The 18,720-nt window shown below is 44.4% G+C and overlaps 1 protein-coding gene and 1 long non-coding RNA gene across 2 annotated transcripts in view; one reads left to right on the plus strand and one right to left on the minus strand.

Moving 5' to 3' along the window:
• Positions 1 to 8,772, minus strand: part of LOC117879588 — a 32,325-nt gene extending 23,553 nt beyond the window's left edge. Inside the window, exon 1 of the long non-coding RNA XR_004646313.1 lies at positions 8,733 to 8,772. This is a non-coding gene — a long non-coding RNA (uncharacterized LOC117879588). The remainder of the gene's footprint in view (positions 1 to 8,732) is intronic.
• A 7,352-nt stretch (positions 8,773 to 16,124) lies between these two features.
• Positions 16,125 to 18,720, plus strand: part of TMEM38B (transmembrane protein 38B) — a 39,232-nt gene continuing 36,636 nt past the window's right edge. Inside the window, exon 1 of the mRNA XM_034774097.1 lies at positions 16,125 to 16,162. The gene's annotated coding sequence lies outside the window, so the exon portion shown is untranslated. The remainder of the gene's footprint in view (positions 16,163 to 18,720) is intronic.

Here is an 18,720-nt window from a genome sequence, read left to right on the forward strand (position 1 = left end):
TAGAGAGAGTAAGGATGATCATGTGATTACGACATTGGCCTGGAACTGAGATTTAGGAGATCTGGGTTCAGTTCACAGCTCTGCCGCAGATTGGCTGTTTGACATTGGTCCCGTCATTTAATCTCTCGGTGCCTCAGTTCCCCATCTGTAAAATTGGGGAAATAGTATTTCCCTCCTTTTTCCTGTCCTGTCTATTTACACTGTAAGTTCTTTGGAGGCAGAGACTGTCCCTCACTATGCATATGTATAGTGTCTGGCATAATGGAGCCCTAATCTGGACATAACTATAATACAACTAAAACAATTATAAGAGTTTTCCAAAATTCTCTTCTAGCAACTGGGATAATAAAAAAACAGCTTAGTTACAACTCTATCTTCCTTTAATTTAAGAATATCACTACAGAGACCAACTGGGAGGATTTTTTATATAACACTTATGGCAAGAAGCAAAGCAAGTGGGCTCATCGTTGGGGTGCAGGATGATTGAGCAGCTGCTGGAAGGAGTTGGAATGTTTGTCATGGATGAAGTCAGGAGCGTATGGGCAGTCAGAAGTGGCGTTAGACTGGTTCTCACTTGAGGGTGTCCACTGAATGGTGCAGTCCCTCCCCTACACAGGTTGCTTCTGGAAACCTCAAGCCTCCAGTCACCTGGATCTCATCTCTGTTGCTGGAATTATTCCACAGCTCATCCCTCATAGTTAATGAATATATCCTGGTCCAAGAACCTTTGCTCCGCTTGCTATGTTTACTGAAAAAATTCCCGAAGCAAAGTCCAGATAACAAAAATGATCACCCCGCCTCCTATTTTAAAATTCCCACTGACCCTTGCTGGGTTGGAGAGATGTTGTATACACCTATCACCCACTCTTGCCTCGACATTAAGGCAAGAGTATCTAGTCAGGACCAGGAGAAGCTGGGGAAACACCCCTCAGCTCATGGAACACCCAGTCATCCAACTAACTCTTCTTGTTCCTCTACCATGACCTTCAACAGGCATCATTCCTCTGTGTATCACTCAACCAATCACCTCACAGCACAGCCCATCCGTTATTCATCACCTATTCCCCTCCCACAGTGTACAATTTACATCACAAAAATTAAAACCATAGTCCTTCTATCCTGGGAAGGATGGCAGAGCATGGTGAGACCTTTAAGGTCAGGCCCTGCTAAAATGGGGGAGATTACTGTCCCCTTTAATAGAATGGAATTTTGGGAAATGTAATTTCTCAGGAGGGAAGTGTATTCCTGGATCACCTGATCAAAAGGGAATCCTGTGATGAGTGGACTCAGGCCATATATAAGCTGAGGGGTGATATTATTGGAGAAGGATTTAGGAAGTGCTTGGTTGCAAGAAGCCCCAAAACCCAGGAGAACAAGAATCTGGTTAAAAGGTTCTATCAAGAGAGGAAAAGCCGTGGAAAGTGTGTGAGAAGGAAGGTCATAGAAGGCAGCTGAGGGGGTACAACAAGAAGGAAAAGGCCTGAGGCAATGTACCATTACTAGGATTGCTAACCCCAGGTGTTCAAAAATAATGAGTCAGCCCCCAAAATGGAATGGGATTTACAAAAAAACAACAACAAAACATTTTGGTTCTGTTTATTTGGTGTCTGAGCCCTTCGGCTGCACTCAGGTCACATTTTCAAGCTTTTCTCTGCATCCCTGAGGACTAGAAACTTACTTTTGTTTTTTAAATGAAAACTGAGCTTTTCATGTAATCGCTTTGCGAGGAGCAGACGATTTAGGGATGTGTATGGAAAATGAAACATCATATATCACATCTCTGCACCTTGAGGTCTTTAAACCATGATTTGAGGACTTCAGTAACTCAGACATAGGTTAGGGGGTTGTTATAGGAGTGGGTGGGTGAGATTCTGTGGCCTGCGTTGTGCAGGAGGTCAGACTAGATGATCATAATAGTCCCTTCTGACCTTAGAGTCTATGAGACTTGTGATAAAATCATGGGAGTTAGTCACATGACACTAGTAGGAGCTGGAGGACTGGTGGGTTTACCAATTTATTTTAGGGCTTCAGGAGGGAGAGAGAGAGGACGTTCCCCCATGTATCATCAGTGTAAGGAACTTCTTAGTTAGCTTGGAGACTATTTATGGTTGTGAGCCCTGAAAGGGGAAGGACTCCACCTGAGGTTTGGCGGGAGGGCTAAACCCTAACAAGCTACATTATCTGCCCAGCAGGGGGAGACTACAGACAATCACAGAGGTAGAGGGCAACTGAGGTGCAGATATGTGATCAGATGCTTGGGAGATGTAAGAATTTCATTAAAAGGCTCAACAATAAAGATTCACCCTTGCTCCTCTCTGTTGGTGGAGAAGATATTTGTAGCAATTTGTATTTGTATGTGTAGAGGCTGGTAGAGAAGCTGAGCCCTGATTAGGGGCTTCTCTGATTAGGGGTCCTATAAAGGTAGCCAGCCAGTCAGGCAGCGGCACAGGAGACAGCAAACACAGCTGTAAACAGGGGAGTTTGCAAGGGGAGTTTTGGGGGGAAGACTAAGAGGCAGGCAGAGGAACAGACAGGCTAGTGAATGGAGTGTGTGGTGTTCTGGCAGTGTTTTGGTGCTCGTTGGAGGCTTGTTTTGCTGTGGGTGGTGGTGTTGTGGTTTAGTTTGTGTTTCCCAGATTTATAGGATTTAGGTGGGAAGCTTATGACAGATACAGAGGCAGCAGTGGTAGTGACCCAAGCAGTGGAAGACACAATGGAGATGACGGGATGTGGAAGCTGCAGCATGTACATGATCCTGGAGGGGGTACCTGAAAAGAGTTTAGTCTGCATGATGTGCCACTTGATAGAGCTGATGGAAGAAAAGATCCGAGGATTGGAGATGCAGATGGAAACTCTGGTTGAGTTTAGAAGGGGGTTTGAGCAGATGATGGAGCAAAGACATGAGAAGTCTGAAGGGAAAAGCTCAGACTTGCAGATGGAAGCAGGACCAAAGAACTCTGAGGGGAGACTGCTGGGTGAGGACAGTGGAGAATGGAAGTGTAAGGGGTCGGACTCACCCCTGCGGCACCTCCTGCTAGTCTTTTCTGGGAATCAGCTCACTCCAGCCCAGAGCGCCCTCTGCAGGCCGGTGATCCACCTTGTCCTCCTACTGGCTCTCATGTCCCTCCCAGGATCCCGGTGCCCCTTGCTCTGGGTGCTGCCCCCTGGCAATACCCACACACGCTGGGTCTCCCCTCCCAGGGGAACCCCCACCCACTAACCCCACCTCGCCTCAGTGTAAGGCTACTGACAGTCATCATCTAGCCCCATGCCCTGGGGCAGACTGCAGTATCAGCCTACTCATCACTGGTAAGGAGGATTTGGACCTGCTGCCTTGGCCTACACTTGGGTTGCCCTCTGCAACCCCCAGTACCCCTTGGCTTAATACTAGGCCGCAGCCTGGGGCTTTCCAGTTTGGAGCTCCCCCAGCTCCTCAGCCTATCCCCAACCCTGCTCCACTCAGGTACCCTGTCTCTAGCTTCCTGCAGCCAGGCCCTTCTCTCTCTGAACACAGAGAGAGACTGTCTGAGCTCCTGGCCCCCTGCCTTTATAGGGCCAGCTGAGTGTGTTTGGGGCGTGGCCCCAGCTACAGCCACTTCCCCCGAATCAGCTCAGCCTTCCCTGCCCCAGCCTTCTCCCAGGGCTGTTCCAAACCCCTCAGGGCAGGAGCGGGTGTCCACCCCGCTACAGGAAGCATGTGACTAAGAGAACCAGGCAGAGGAAAAGACGGGCTAGTGAAGGAGAAATAGAGCTCAGGAACAGGTTTGCGGAGTTGGAAAATGAAGAAGGGGCACAGCAGGTGGTCACTGAAGGTGGGAGGGCAAGGAAGAAGAGAAGAGCAGCTAGTCCTATAAGAAGAGGGGAAGAGTCAATGGAGAAAACACGAAATATGAGCCCCAGGAGGATACGGGATGGGTTGCGGAGGATTGCAAGGGAGAATAGGAATCGAGAGGACTTGCAGCCAGAGGGAACAGGGGATAGACCAGAGAATTGCACCATCACCAGGAAAAGGCAGATCTACGTGATTGGGGATTCCTTACTGAGAAGAATAGACAGGCCTGTACCCAGAGCTGATCCAGAGAACAGAAGGGTGTGCTGTCTGCCGGCTGCTAAGATACAGGATATGGACCTAAGGCTGAAGAGGATCCTAACGGGAGAGGGAAAGAATCCACTGATTGTCCTTCATGTGGGAATAGGGTGACCAGACGTCCCGATTTTATCGGGACTGTCCCGATATTTGCTTGTTTGTCCCGCGTCCCGACCAATGTTAGGTTGGGACACTGGACAAACAAGCAAAGGCTCTGGAGCCCGGAGGGGCTCCCGCCCCCCCCCCCCCCCGCCTCGACTCCGCCCCCTGGTCACCAGCACCGCACCATAACAACTCTAACTCAGGAACCAATCCATGCAACAAACCTCGATGCCAAATCTGCCCACATATCTACACCAGTAACACCATCACAGGACCTAACCAGATCAGCTACAACATCACTGGCTCATTCACCTGCACGTCCACCAATGTTATATATGCCATCATGTGCCAGCAATGCCCCTCTGCTATGTACTTTGGCCAAACTGGACAGTCACTACGCAAGAGGATAAATGGACACAAGTCAGATTTCAGGAATGGCAATATACAAAAACCTGTAGGAGAACACTTCAACCTCCCTGGCCACACAATAGCAGATGTAAAGGTAGCCATCTTACAGCAAAAAAACTTCAGGACCAGACTCCAAAGAGAAACAGCTGAGCTTCAGTTCATTTGCAAATTTGACACCATCAGATCAGGATTAAACAAAGACTGTGAATGGCTAGCCAACTACAGAAGCAGTTTCTCCTCCCTTGGTGTTCACACCTCAACTGCTAGCAGAGGACCTCACCCTCCCTGATTGAACTAACCTCGTTATCTCCAGACTGATTCTTGCTTGCATATTTATACCTGCCTCTGGAAATTTCCATTACATGTGTCTGACGAAGTGGGCATTCACCCACGAAAGCTTATGCTCCAATACATCTGTTAGTCTAAAAGGTGCCACAGGACCCTCTGTTGCTTTTTACAGATCCAGACTAACACAGCTACCCCTCTGATACTTGATATGGAGGTAGACATTACCACATCTGAGGTAGAAGCCAAACTTGAACAGCTTAATGGGACTAAATCGGGGGGCCCAGATAATCTTCATCCAAGAATATTAAAGGAACTGGCACATGAAATTGCAAGCCCAATAGCAACGATTTTTAATGAATCTGTAAACTCAGAGGTTATATTGTATGACTGGAGAATTGCTAACATAGTTCCTATTTTGAAGAAAGGGAAAAAAAAGTGATCTGGGTAACTACAGGCCTGTTAGTTTGACATCTGTAGTATGCAAGGTCTTGGAAAATTTTTTGAAGGAGAAAGTAGTTAAGGACATTGAGATCAATGGTAATTGGGACAAAATACAACATGGTTTTACAAAAGGTAGATCGTGCCAAACCAACCTGATCTCCTTCTTTGAGAAGGTAACAGATTTTTTAGAAAAAGGAAACGCGTGGATCTAATTTACCTTGATTTCAGTAAGGCATTTGATATGGTTCCACATGGGGAATTATTAGCTAAATTGGAAAAGATGGGGATCAATATGAAAATTGAAAGGTGGATAAGGAACTGGTTGAAGGGGAGACTACAACGAGTCATACTGAAAGGTGAACTGTCAGACTGGAGGGAGGTTACTAATGGAGTTCCTCATGGATCGGTTTTGGGACCAATCTTATTTAATCTTTTTATTACTGACCTTGGCACAAAAAATGGGAATGTGCTAATAAAGTTTGTGGATGACACAAAGCTGGGAGGTATTGCCAATACAGAGAAGGACTGGGATATCATACAGGAAGATCTGGATGAACTTGTAAACTGGAGTAATAGTAATAGGATGAAATTTAATAGTGAAAAGTGCAAGGTCATGCATTTAGGGATTAATAACAAGAATTTTTGTTATAAGCTGGGGATGCATCAGTTGGAAGTAACAGAGGAGGAGAAGGACCCCTAGAGTATTGGTTGATCACAGGATGACTATGAGCCGCCAATGTGATATGGCTGTGAAAAAAGCTAATGCTGTCTTGGGATGCATCAGGTGAGGTATTTCCAGTAGAGATAAGGAGATGTTAGTACCGCTATACAAGGCACTGGTGAGACCTCATCTGGAATACTGTGTGCAGTTCTGGTCTCCCATATTTAAGAAGGATGAATTCAAACTGGAACGGTACAGAGAAGGGCTACTAGGATGATTCGAGGAATGGAAAACCTGTCTTATGAAAGGAGACTCAAAGAGCTTGGCTTGTTTAGCCTAACCAAAAGAAGGCTGAGGGGAGATATGATTGTTCTCTATAAATATATCAGAGCAATAAATACCAGGGAGGGAGAGAAATTATTTAAGCTCAGTACCAATGTGGACACAAGAACAAATGGATATAAACTGACCATCAGGAAGTTTAGACTGGAAATTAGATGAAGGTTTCTAACCATCAGAGGAGTGAAGTTCTGGAACAGCCTTCCAAGGGGAGCAGTGGGGGCAAAAGATGTATCTGGCTTCAAGACTAAGCTTGATGGTCTGATGGGATAGCCTAATTTTGGCAATTAATTGGTCTTTGACTATCAGCAGTAAATAGGCCCAATGGGATGTCAGATGGGGTGGGATCTGAGTTACTACAGAGAATTCTTTCCTGGGTGTCTGGCTGGTGAGTCTTGCCTACATGCTCAGGATTTAGCTGATCGCCATATTTGGGGTCGGGAAGGAATTTTCCTCCAGGGAAGATTGGCAGAGGCTCTGGGGGTTTTTCACCTTCCTCTGCAGCGTGGGGCACGGGTCACTTGCTGGTGGATACTCGGCACCTTGAAGTCTTTAAACCACAATTTGAGGACTTCAGTAGCTCAGACATAGGTTAGGGGTTTGTTACAGGAGTGGGTGGGTGAGATTCTGTGGCCTGCGTTGTGCAGGAGGTCAGACTAGATGATCATAATCATCCCTTCTGACCTTAAAGTCTATGATATGGTGATGGAACAGCAGTCTGTTTCATGCCTTCTGTCTTGGAAGGGAGCATGATATTTTGCTTATTGTACTTTAGTTATTTCTGACCATACAGGCATTTTCTTGTTAAATTCTGACATTATTTGATAAGATTCAACTATTGTTTTCCTTAAGGTAACTCCATTGACTTCAGTGTTTCCGATGCATGTTCATTGGAGAAACAGTTCAAGTAATTTTTCTGTAGTTTTGGGCTCAGAAAAACACAAATTAGAGAAAAACAGTGACATGTATTGGTGTAAACAGAATCAATTCCTACAGACTTCAATAGGGCATTGTGACGGGTTGGGTCACAGAAACCCCTTTGGGAACTGCCACCTGATGTGCCGAGACTACCTCTGAGTCTGTTTTCCCTGGCAGCTTGGAGCTTCAGTGCCCTGCCTGGTTTGAGCTAGACATGCCAGTCTGCTACAAACACAGACCCAGGTCTGAACCACATCCCCCAAGAGCTGCAAGAAGTGCTCCTGTTTCCAACACTCAGATACCCAGCTCCCAATGGGGTTCAAACCCCAAATAAATCCGTTTTACTCATAAATTGTTCGCCCTCTATAACACTGATGAATGGACTGTAAGGTGGATAGAAAGCTGGCTAGATTGTTGGGCTCAACGGGTAGTGATCAATGGCTCCATGTCTAGTTGGCAGCCAGTTTCAAGCGGAGTGCCCCAAGGGTCGGTCCTGGGGCCGGTTTTGTTTAATATCTTTATTAATGATCTGGAGGATGGTGTGGACTGCACCCTCAGCAAGTTTGCAGATGACACTAAACTGGGAGGCATGGTAGATACACTGAAGGCTAGGGATCGGATACAGAGGGATCTAGACAAATTAGAGGATTGGGCCAAAAAAAAACCTGATGAGGTTCAACAAGGACAAGTGCAGAGTCCTGCACTTAGGACGGAAGAATCCTATGCACTGCTACAGACTAGGGACCAAATGGCTAGGTAGCAGTTCTGCAGAAAAGGACCTAGGGGTCACAATGGACGAGAAGCTAAATATGAGTCAACAGTGTGCTCTTGTTGCCAAGAAGGCTAACGGCATTTTGGGCTGTATAAGTAGGGGCATTGCCAGCAGATTGAGGAACGTGATCGTTCCCCTTTATTCAACATTGGTGAGGCCTCATCTGGAGTACTGTGTCCAGTTTTGGGCCCTGTCAAGGCTCCTTCCCCACTCTGAACTTTAGGGTACAGATGTGAGGGCCTGCATGAAAACTTCTAAGCTTAACTACCAGCTTAGATCTGGTCCGCTGCCACCACTCCCAATGTGGTGATTCCCTTCCCTGGGTAGCCTTGAGAGACTCTTCACCAATTCCCTGGTGAGTACAGATCCAAACGCCTTGGATCTTAAAACAAGGAGAAATTAACCATTCCCCCTCCTTTCTCCTACCAACTCCTGGTGGATCAAAATCCAACCCCCTTGGATCTAAAAACAAGGAAAAATCAATCAGGTTCTTAAAAAGAAGGCTTTTAATTAAAGAAAAAGGTAAAAATCATCTCTGTAAAATCAGGATGGAAAATAATTTTACAGGGTAATCAAACTTAAAGAGCTCAGAGGAACCCCCTCTAGCATTAGGTTCAAAGTACAGCAAACAGAGGTAAACACCCTAGTAAAAGGTACATTTACAAGTTGAGAAAACAAAGATAAAAGAAACATGCCTTGCCTGGCTGTTTACTTACAAGTTTGAAATATGAGAGACTTGTTCAGCAAGATTTGGAGAGCCTGGATTGATGTCTGGTCCCTCTCAGTCCCAAGAGCGAACAACCACCAAAAACAAAGAGCACAAACAAAAGCCTTCCCCCCACCAAGATTTGAAAGTATCTTGTCCCCTTATTGGTCCTTTGGGTCAGGTGACAGCCAGGTTACCTAAGCTTCTTAACCCTTTATAGGTAAAAGGATTTTGGAGTCTCTGACCAGGAGGGATTTCATAGTATTGTACACAGGAGGGCTGTTACCCTTCCCTTTATAGTTATGACAGGCCCCACACTACAAAAAGGATGTGGAAAAATTGGAAAGAGTCCAGCAGAGGGCAACAAAAATGATTAGGGGTCTGGAGCACATGACTTATGAGGAGAGGCTGAGGGAACTGGGATTGTTTAGTCTCCAGAAGAGAAGGGGGGATTTGATAGCTGCTTTCAACTACCTGAAGGGGGGTTCCAAAGAGGATGGAGCTCGGCTGTTCTCAGTGGTGGCAGATGACAGAACAAGGAGCAATGGTCTCAAGTTGCAGTGGGGGAGGTTTAGATTGGATATTAGGAAACACTATTTCACTAGGAGGGTGCTGAAGCACTGGAATGGGTTACCTAGGGAGGTGGTGGAATCTCCTTCCTTAGATGTTTTTAAGGTCAGGCTTGACAAAGCCCTGGCTGGGATGATTTAGTTGGGGATTGGTCCTGCTTTGAGCAGGGGGTTGGACTAGATGACCTCCTGAGGTCCCTTCTAAACCCTGATATTCTATGATGGAGAGATATGCACAGCTGCTCCCCCCCCCCCCCCGCATTAATAATACTCTGGGTTAATTAATAAGTAAAAGGTGATTTTATTAAATACAAAAAAGTAGGATTAAGTGGTTCCAGGTAATAACAGACAGAACAAAATGAATTACCAAGCAAAATAAAATAAACACACAAGTCTAAGCCTAGTACAGTAAGAAAACTGAATACAGATAAAATCTCACCCTCAGATGTTTCAATAAGCTTCTATCACAGACTGGACACCTTCCTAGTCTGGGCACAATCCTTTCCCCTGGTACAACCCTTGTTCCAGCTCAGGTGGTAGCTAGGGGATTTCTCATGATTGCAGCCCCATTTGTTCTGTTCCACCTGGTTATATAGCTTTGCACAAGGCGGGAATCCTTTGTCCCTCTCTGGGTTCCCACTCCTCCTTCTAAATGGAAAAGCACCAGGTTAAAGATGGATTCCAGTTCAGTTGACATGATCACATGTCACTGTAAGACTCCAAGCCCTCATTCCTCCCAGCCTGACTCACAGGAAAGCCTGCAAGCAAACAGAGCCATCCACAGTCAATTGTCCTGGTTGATGGGAGCCATCAAGATTCCAAACCACCATTAATGGTCCACACTTTGCACAACTACAATAGGACCTCAGAGTTATATTTCATATTTCTAGTTTCAGATACAAGAGAGATACATTTACACAAATAGGATGACCAAACTCAGTAGATTATAAGCTTTGTAATGATACCTTACAAGAAACCTTTTGCATGAAGCATATTCCAGTTACATTATATTTACACTCATTAGCATATTTTCATAAAATCATATAGAGTACAACATCACAGACATAATCCTGCTTACTCCAGCATTGAAATTTGTTCCAAATTCAGTATCAATTAAAGTAGTATGTCTTCAATGGGGAGATTACCTCCTACGCTTTCAGGATGGATTGTCATTTAATATAGCTATATCCTCTCTAATTTCTATCATCCTATAGGAATCAAGCAGTTTTGTTAAAGGCTGGGATATTTTAGCTTTAGGTGGTCACTTATTTATTAAGCACAGAGCTTGCTCAGCCCCATATAAAACACAAGCATTAAGACAAAGACCAAATACCTTAAGATCCTTTGGTGGAAGGCGAAAAATGAAAAAAACAAATTGAGTGGCTGTGCACATGGAGGGACTCTCTAAGTCTTGCTTCAAACGACTCATAGTGGCATGAATTGCCAAATGACCTGTTAGTAACAGGTAACTTCACACAAGCATCATTAATGTCATTTTCTGGAATGAAGAGAGAATACTGGCTATACGTACAACATAACTTTTTATGCCCTATTTACATTTTTAAAAATTGAGTGTAAAAATGACACCTTAAGCAGTATAATCATCTGGTTTTGAGGCAGATCTGCATGAATTTAGCCAATACAGCTATGGCAAAATGAGCCAGTTTTTCTTCTGGTTCCTGTAGCATCATCAGTAGAACTGTCTAAGTGCTGATATCTTTGTCCCTATGACTAGTGATGGTGGATGAGATGGACAGAAACCAGCTTGACTCTTGGAGCCCAGGCTGAGTTTGAGGTGTCAGTTAGACATGTTTTTTTTTTTTACTTGTAAATGGAGCATATGTGTGCCCTGATGCTTCAGTCACATCTGTATGGTTTGACCCTTGCGTCTGCGAGGATCTGAATGCAGCATTGAGGTGTTACAGTGGAAGCAGTGTGGGAGAGCAGCATATTTGTCATCACCTTGGATAGGCTAACACAACAGAAATAAGTCAAGTGCACATAACTTGAGTTAATTTCTCTGAAGAGGCACCTTTTTTGTAAATGTGCTTAGATTTTAAAGGGTCAAAATATTAGGCAAGGCTGCTAAAAGAAAAAAACCACACAGTACCTTCTGTTGTTGTACATGTGTGGAGGGAGAGAGGATGGTGGTAGTAGTAATGTAAATAAACTATTAGCAGAGTACGAGCAGGAAAGCTTTGTTACACAGGGCAGAGAACTCCCCTGTTCCTCTAACCTTTTTATTTACTGGTAGAATTTCAAGAGGTTTTTCTAAAGTGATGTAGGATTCAAGACCTGTGATTAAAGCAAAAGCTGTTTAAGGAATTTATAGTGTTCATCTCAATACAGGTCTCAAATCCCCCTTCACCCAGGAGAACCTCACCCCAATCCTCATACTAGTTCCTAATCCCCTGCACCCATCAGATTCCCTCACACCCCATATACATAAAGGTCCCTAATCTCCCTACCAACCCCCCAGTGCCCATACAGGTCCCAAATACACCCCATACCCACACTGGTTCTTAATCCATGCAGTAGATTCCCTCCTTCCCATAAGCATAAAGTTCCCTAATCGCCCTACCAACCCCCCATTCCCATTCAGGTCCTTAATTCCCAATCCCCACATACTGGTTCTGTAATTCCCCCAAGCAGATGTTCCCCTCATGCCCTTGGTCCCCCAATCCCTGCCTTGAGCAGACCATCCCCACTGGTACCTGAGCCCTCCCATAGCCATAGAGATAATAACTCGCCCCTGCCCCCCTGCCCCTACCACCCCCCCAACCCCCAGCAGGTCCCGCCCCCCGTGCCGCTCCCTGCCCCCCTGCCCCTAGCAACGTCCCGCCCCCCGGGCTGGTCCCACCAATGAACACGCCGCCCCTCCCTTCTCCCCGCCCCGCAGCTGTGTGGGCGGCGCGTGAGCCAGGCCCAGGCCCGGGCCGAGGGGGAGCCGGAGCCGGAGCCGGAGCCGNCCCCGGCAGCCGGGGGCGGTGGGGGTAAAGTATATGGTCACCCCAGCCCCCCCCGTCTGTCTCTGGTAGCGCCGGCCCTGGGCTTTGTGGGGCGGTACATGGGGCGGTATGGGGACCCCCACATCCACTTCCCCCCCTAGCCAACCTCCCCCTCCCCCCGACCGTCCCTGCCCGGGGTGCTTCTCCCTGACACCCACCCACCCCTGGGGGAGCTCTGGAGCCCTCCCTGCCCTCAATGCACTTTCGCTGACCCACAGCCGAGCCTGTCCGAGCAGGAGACAGGGGGTCTGAGGGGTTCGGCATCTGCCACAGCCTGTTGGCCCCTGAGACGGCACAGGCTGGGCAGGGTTAGATTTGTATCTGTCCATGTCGGGGAACACCCATTGCAGTGTACACAGGCAAACTGACGAGAACAGTATTTCCAGCTCTAAAACACCAAGTGCTGCTTGAGACCCCCAGTGTGATTTAAGGGTATTTACTGTGTGTGTTTTGACGTGTTATGTTGACAGTTTAAGCTTTAACGTCGTGAATCGCAGTATCTACTGTTGTTAAATAATGTAGACCCCCTCCCCCCATAATTTGCCCCTGCTGTGAACATTTAAATAGATAACAATGGGAAAAATGTTTAAACCCATAATGTTGCACTAAAATAAACAGCTAATGTATCTGTTGAAATTATATAAAAAAATTGAGTTCTGCCAAGCCTGTATGTATCAGCCCATGGATAGGAAATGGGGACTGGTGCTCTTGGCAGTTAAATGTGTGCATGGGGCACAGACGTAAAGGGTGGGTTCTACATGACTGTGAAGATTTCCCCCTCCCTAAAAGATATGCTCTACTTAAAGCAGGAACTAATGGAGGGAAGTTCTATGACTTCTGTTATTCAGGAGCTTAGACTACATAATCACAGTGCACCCTTCTGGCTTTATAATCTGTGAATTGTATGCACTTAAAATTACCACTGATTTCAGCCCCAGAAATTGAATCTCTGTGTGCCTGTGGAGTGGAGGGTCTCAATCTGTTGCCTGATGCACCTGTTACTGCTCCCACAAACCCCTTCCATGCCAGCACTGAGGGGATGATATACATACACTTTGTTTGTGAGTGGTGTTGTGAATATTTGCAGGCGATAGGGAGTAGGTAACATTAAGCAGGGTTAGATAATATAATGGTAAACAATCTTGACCCTTGTCTACACTATAGCTTCTACTATTGCTACAAACTTGGAAAAAACTATGTTCCCCTTTTTCTATTGTTGTTGCAGACACAAGAGATCTTAAAGAACTTGTGTTCATTTTCAAAGGAATTGAGGCTTGCTCGGGTGGCCTTAGATAACCATTCCTTTTTATGCATGTTCTGTGCTTCAGCTGGTTGCTGCTGTCCACCCCAGAGGTAGCTGCATTTCAGTTGTAATACATACAGTTTGCAAAATAATTAGGGATGAATGGTGTTAGAACTGTAAAATTATTCTAAAAAAGTTACATTCTTGCACTTAAGTGTTCTGAACTTCAGAATGCGATATTATCGCAACTGTTAATGATAACTTGAAACTTCAGTTCTCTCATGTCTATTTCTGAAGTTTTAGTTTTCTTATGTCTATTCCACTACAATTTCAAGCGGTGTATGTCCTGTCTAACTTCGTGGCAAATTACTGGAAAACTTTCTGTAACATTTTTTAGAACTGAGTGCCCCCAAGCAGGGAGGCTCTCATGTTGTATATGGATTTGTAGGGATCTCTCTCCTCACTTTTTATATTTGTACAGTTCAAGTCCGGTGATTGTGCTCTCGCTGCTATTCTTTTACTTAATACGCACAATTATAGTGCTCATCCTTTTATCTAGATGCTTTTTGACAATTTTGAAATATACAACAGTGAAGGACTTCTTCATTAATCAGCATATTCACAACAAAGAGCAATAAATCAGCAACAAAAGCCACATAGTTATGATCTCCTACCAATGCCATGCCTTCCCATTTTTTCAAGCTAGGGAAAATAAATTGACAAATCATCCAGTAACTTGCTGGTTGAAAGCCTTGCTATTGGTGCTTGATTTTTTTTTCCCTTCCCTGCATGGCTTTGGACAGAAGGGATGAGTGATTGAAGTTCCTTAGAAATTCAAAACATCCCATTTTTGAGGGATTGAACAAAGATGTGGAAAAAGCTAATGTACTCAATGATTTTTTTGCCTCTGTCTTCACGCACAAGGTCAGCTCCCAGATTGCTGCACTGGGCAGTACAGCATGGGGAGAAGGTGACCAGCCCTCTGTGGAGAAAGAAGTGGTTCGGGACTATTTAGAAAAACTGGACGTGCACAAGTCCATGGGGCCGGATGCGCTGCATCCGAGGGTGCTAAAGGAGTTGGCGGGTGAGATTGCAGAGCCATTAGCCATTATTTTTGAAAACTCATGGCGATCGGGGGAGGTCCCAGATGACTGGAAAAAGGCTAATGTAGTGCCCATCTTTAAAAAAGGGAAGAAGGAGGATCCGGGGAACTACAGGCCAGTCAGCCTCACCTCAGTCCCTGGAAAAATTATGGAGCAGGTCCTCAAGGAATCAATTATGAAACATTTAGAGGAGAGGAAAGTGATCAGGAACAGTCAGCATGGATTCACGAAGGGGAAGTCGTGCCTGACTAACCTAATTGCCTTCTATGATGAGATAACTGGCTCTGTGGATGAGGGGAAAGCAGTGGATGTGTTATTTCTTGACTTTAGCAAAGCTTTTGATACGGTCTCCCACAGTATTCTTGCTACCAAGTTAAAGAAGTATGGGCTGGATGAATGGACTGTAAGGTGGATAGAAAGCTGGCTAGATCGTCGGGCTCAACGGGTAGTGATCAATGGCTCCATGTCTAGTTGGCAGCCGGTTTCAAGTGGAGTGCCCCAAGGGTCGGTCCTGGGGCCGGTTTTGTTTAATATCTTTATTAATGATCTGGAGGATGGTGTGGACTGCACTCTCAGCAAGTTTGCAGATGACACTAAACTAGGAGGCGTGGTAGATACACTAGAGGGTAGGGATCGGATACAGAGGGACCTAGACAAATTAGAGGATTGGGCAGAAAAAAACCTGATGAGGTTCAACAAGGACAAGTGCAGAGTCCTGCACTTAGGACGGAAGAATCCCATGCACTGCTACAGACTAGGGACCGAATGGCTAGGTAGCAGTTCTGCTGAAAAGGACCTAGCGGTCACAGTGGACGAGAAGCTGGATATGAGTCAACAGTGTGCTCTTGTTGCCAAGAAGGCTAACGGCATTTTGGGCTGTATAAGTAGGGGCATTGCCAGCAGATCGAGGAACGTGATCGTTCCCCTTTATTCGACATTGGTGAGGCCTCATCTGGAATACTGTGTCCAGTTTTGGGCCCCACACTACAAGAAGGATGTGGAAAAATTGGAAAGAGTCCAGCGGAGGGCAACAAAAATGATTAGGGGTCTGGAGCACATGACTTATGAGGAGAGGCTGAGAGAACTGGGATTGTTTAGTCTCCAGAAGAGAAGAATGAGGGGGGATTTGATAGCAGCCTTCAACTACCTGAAGGGGGGTTCCAAAGAGGATGGAGCTCGGCTGTTCTCAGTGGTGGCAGATGACAGAACAAGGAGCAATGGTCTCAAGTTGCAGTGGGGGAGGTCCAGGTTGGATATCAGGAAAAACTATTTCACTAGGAGGGTGGTGAAACACTGGAATGCGTTACCTAGGGAGGTGGTGGAGTCTCCTTCCTTGGGGGTTTTTAAGGCCCGGCTTGACAAAGCCCTGGCTGGGATGATTTAGCTGGGAATTGGTCCTGCTTTGAGCAGGGGGTTGGACTAGATGACCTCTTGAGGTCCCTTCCAACTCTGATATTCTATGATTCTATGATTCTAAGATGGGCCCAGAAACTCTCCAGAGTCAACACCACACTCAGGTGTGTAGAAGCTAATTCGACTGTTATAAGAGTAAATCCTTCCCTGCTATGGAAAGCTATGTTGTAGCATTTCCAACATTTTTCTTCTGTATAGGAGTTGGTGCAGTATTTGGAAAGTCTGTGTTGGGGTGCAAGCTCTGTGGGGTTTGTTGTGCACTATGGATTTGGGGCTATCAACTAGCCTTCACCTCTCATAGAGTTGGGTCAAGTGTTGTACAGATTAATCCAGCCTTGAGACTGGAATAGCTACTGTGGAGTGACTTAAAACTTTCTGTAAAAGAGTAACTGCCCCCCCCCCCCCCCCGAGTAACTTCCCCATATCTGGGTCTTTGGCAGTTCATGACTGTTGTATCAGACTTATGCAGATTTAGGAAGACCATTGCATTGCTCTGTTTACTTCACGTTCTGAAAGCTATTTGCTACCAGAAGGGCTAGACGCTTTATTTTTGTTTAAATGAAAGCTTACTTCTATAATAACTGATGAGTAAATTCGCCAAGAAAAGTTTTACTGTTTGCCATTGGCAAGTGGATTTGTCAAGGCTTGCTTATTACTAACATAGTGTCCCCCCCGCCCCTTTGTTGCATTTTAGAAAGTTTGCCTTAGTTTCAGTAGTTCCCTAGCTCTGGCTAGAGCTGGACAAATAATTCATAAAGATAAAATATGTCAAATGAGTAGTTCAGTTTTAACAGGCTTGACCAGAGCTTCATGTAAAAAATAATTAATATTTAGAACTACTAGCCAAATTTCAGTGAATAAATCTTCATCTGCTACTCATTTTCAAGCAGTTCATTGTGGCTATTTGATATTGACAGTTTAAGGTGTTGAGTAAATTGGGTACTTTGGTCTTACGGTATATTTTTGTTCTCGGATTGTAATTTTTTGTCTGACTTGCTTTTCTTTTGCATGCCTCACTTTAGTATCTGTGCATCTCACAAACATTAATAAAATGCCCACGTTTTACAGATGGATGATCTGATTCAGTGATTAAAGATTGGTGCAAGGTCACACAGGAAGTATGTGGAAGAGCCAGAAATAGAGTCCCAATCTGTGTCCTCAGTCCACTACTTTAAATACAACAAGATCATCATTCCTATTTTAGAATCAGGTTTCTGGCAGGAACACTTATGTATACGTATTCAAAATTTATTTTCCATTTGCTTAATTTTTTTTGTTGCTTCTACACTTACTCCTATCAACAAACTGCAATGCTGTAAATGACCATAGAATCGGTTTGAGAACACATTGAATTCACTTAAAATTTCAATTAATATACATAAATTTGTTTTTGTAATATTTATCTAGATGTAAGTATAGCTCATTTTCTAACTTGAGCATGGAATTAGTAATTTTTTTTGTGGTGGAAGGGGCGTTGAGCTCCCCCTGGGAAAGATTTGTAACGTAAATACTGGAGTTGCGAATGGGCCAAAGTCATTCCAGCTGTAACTCAGTCAGTAGACTTGCAGTATAGGTGGTGTCCCATTGTGTTACAGCATAGTCAGTCAGCAGCCTGCATCATATTTTATTACATTGGGGGTTTACTGCATTCTTTTTAGAAACTGACTTTCCTGTTTTGAAATGCTTCCTTTGTTTTCACAACTTAAACTTTGGACCATGTATCATATATATGACTCCAAATTTATTCTTTTCTAAGTACTCTGTAGGGATAATTTGTGGAAACTGTATTTTTTTTTTTTTTAGTAATGGCATGATCACCAGTTAAAGTATGAGGTTTTTTAAGAGGGGGGAAAAAAACTTATTTACTATACACTTTGTGACATAAGAAACATTTTCTTTAAATTGTGAAGCGAAATTTAGTTTTCATGAGTGACTGGTGCCACTTGTTAGTCACGTTTAATGTAGAGTTTTTATTTGTAGGTTTCTCCACATAAACTGATTTTTTTTTTCAGGAGAATTATAGAATCCTTGGCATAGGGTTTTGATAAGTGAATCTGATTTTTCTTTTTTCTTTTTTTTAGTGCTTTGTTGTTGTTAATAACTATATTGTTACTGATATGGAAACTAAGTAATCTTGAATAGTGTTTAAAAGCATTTTATTTTAAAAGGGCTTTTTATTTCACCCTTTAGGTGTATAACCAAGACAAGCATGGTGTGTGATTAATATTAATCATTTATTTTGTAGGTTGGAGGAGGACAGTGAAGAAAAAATGACAGGGGAGAGCATTAAAAAGCAAGGTTTTGTCACACTTTTTTTACAAGAATAGTTATTTAATGTCAAACATTTTTAAAAAAACCAACTCTGCAACAGCCACTGCTTTTGAAACCTTAACTTCACCCCTAAACTATGGTATTTTCAGACTAGTTGGCTTTGTTCAAATCACATTCTGCATGATTTCATGATGCCTCATTAGTGTTAAAGGATGCTTCATGGGACAAACATAAATGACAGTTTATTTGTAAGTGAATGACCTACTTGAAATTGAATTTCTGTGTTTTGAAAGGTTTTATTTCACCCATAATGTTGTTAGCAATAGTAATACTAAAAGACAGTTAAAATAGAAAAGCAATGAAGCAATGAGCTTTCTAGCTATGTCAGCAC

The sequence above is a fragment of the Trachemys scripta genome, chromosome 6, assembly GCF_013100865.1.
Source record: "Trachemys scripta elegans isolate TJP31775 chromosome 6, CAS_Tse_1.0, whole genome shotgun sequence".
Taxonomy (NCBI): Eukaryota; Metazoa; Chordata; order Testudines; family Emydidae; genus Trachemys; species Trachemys scripta.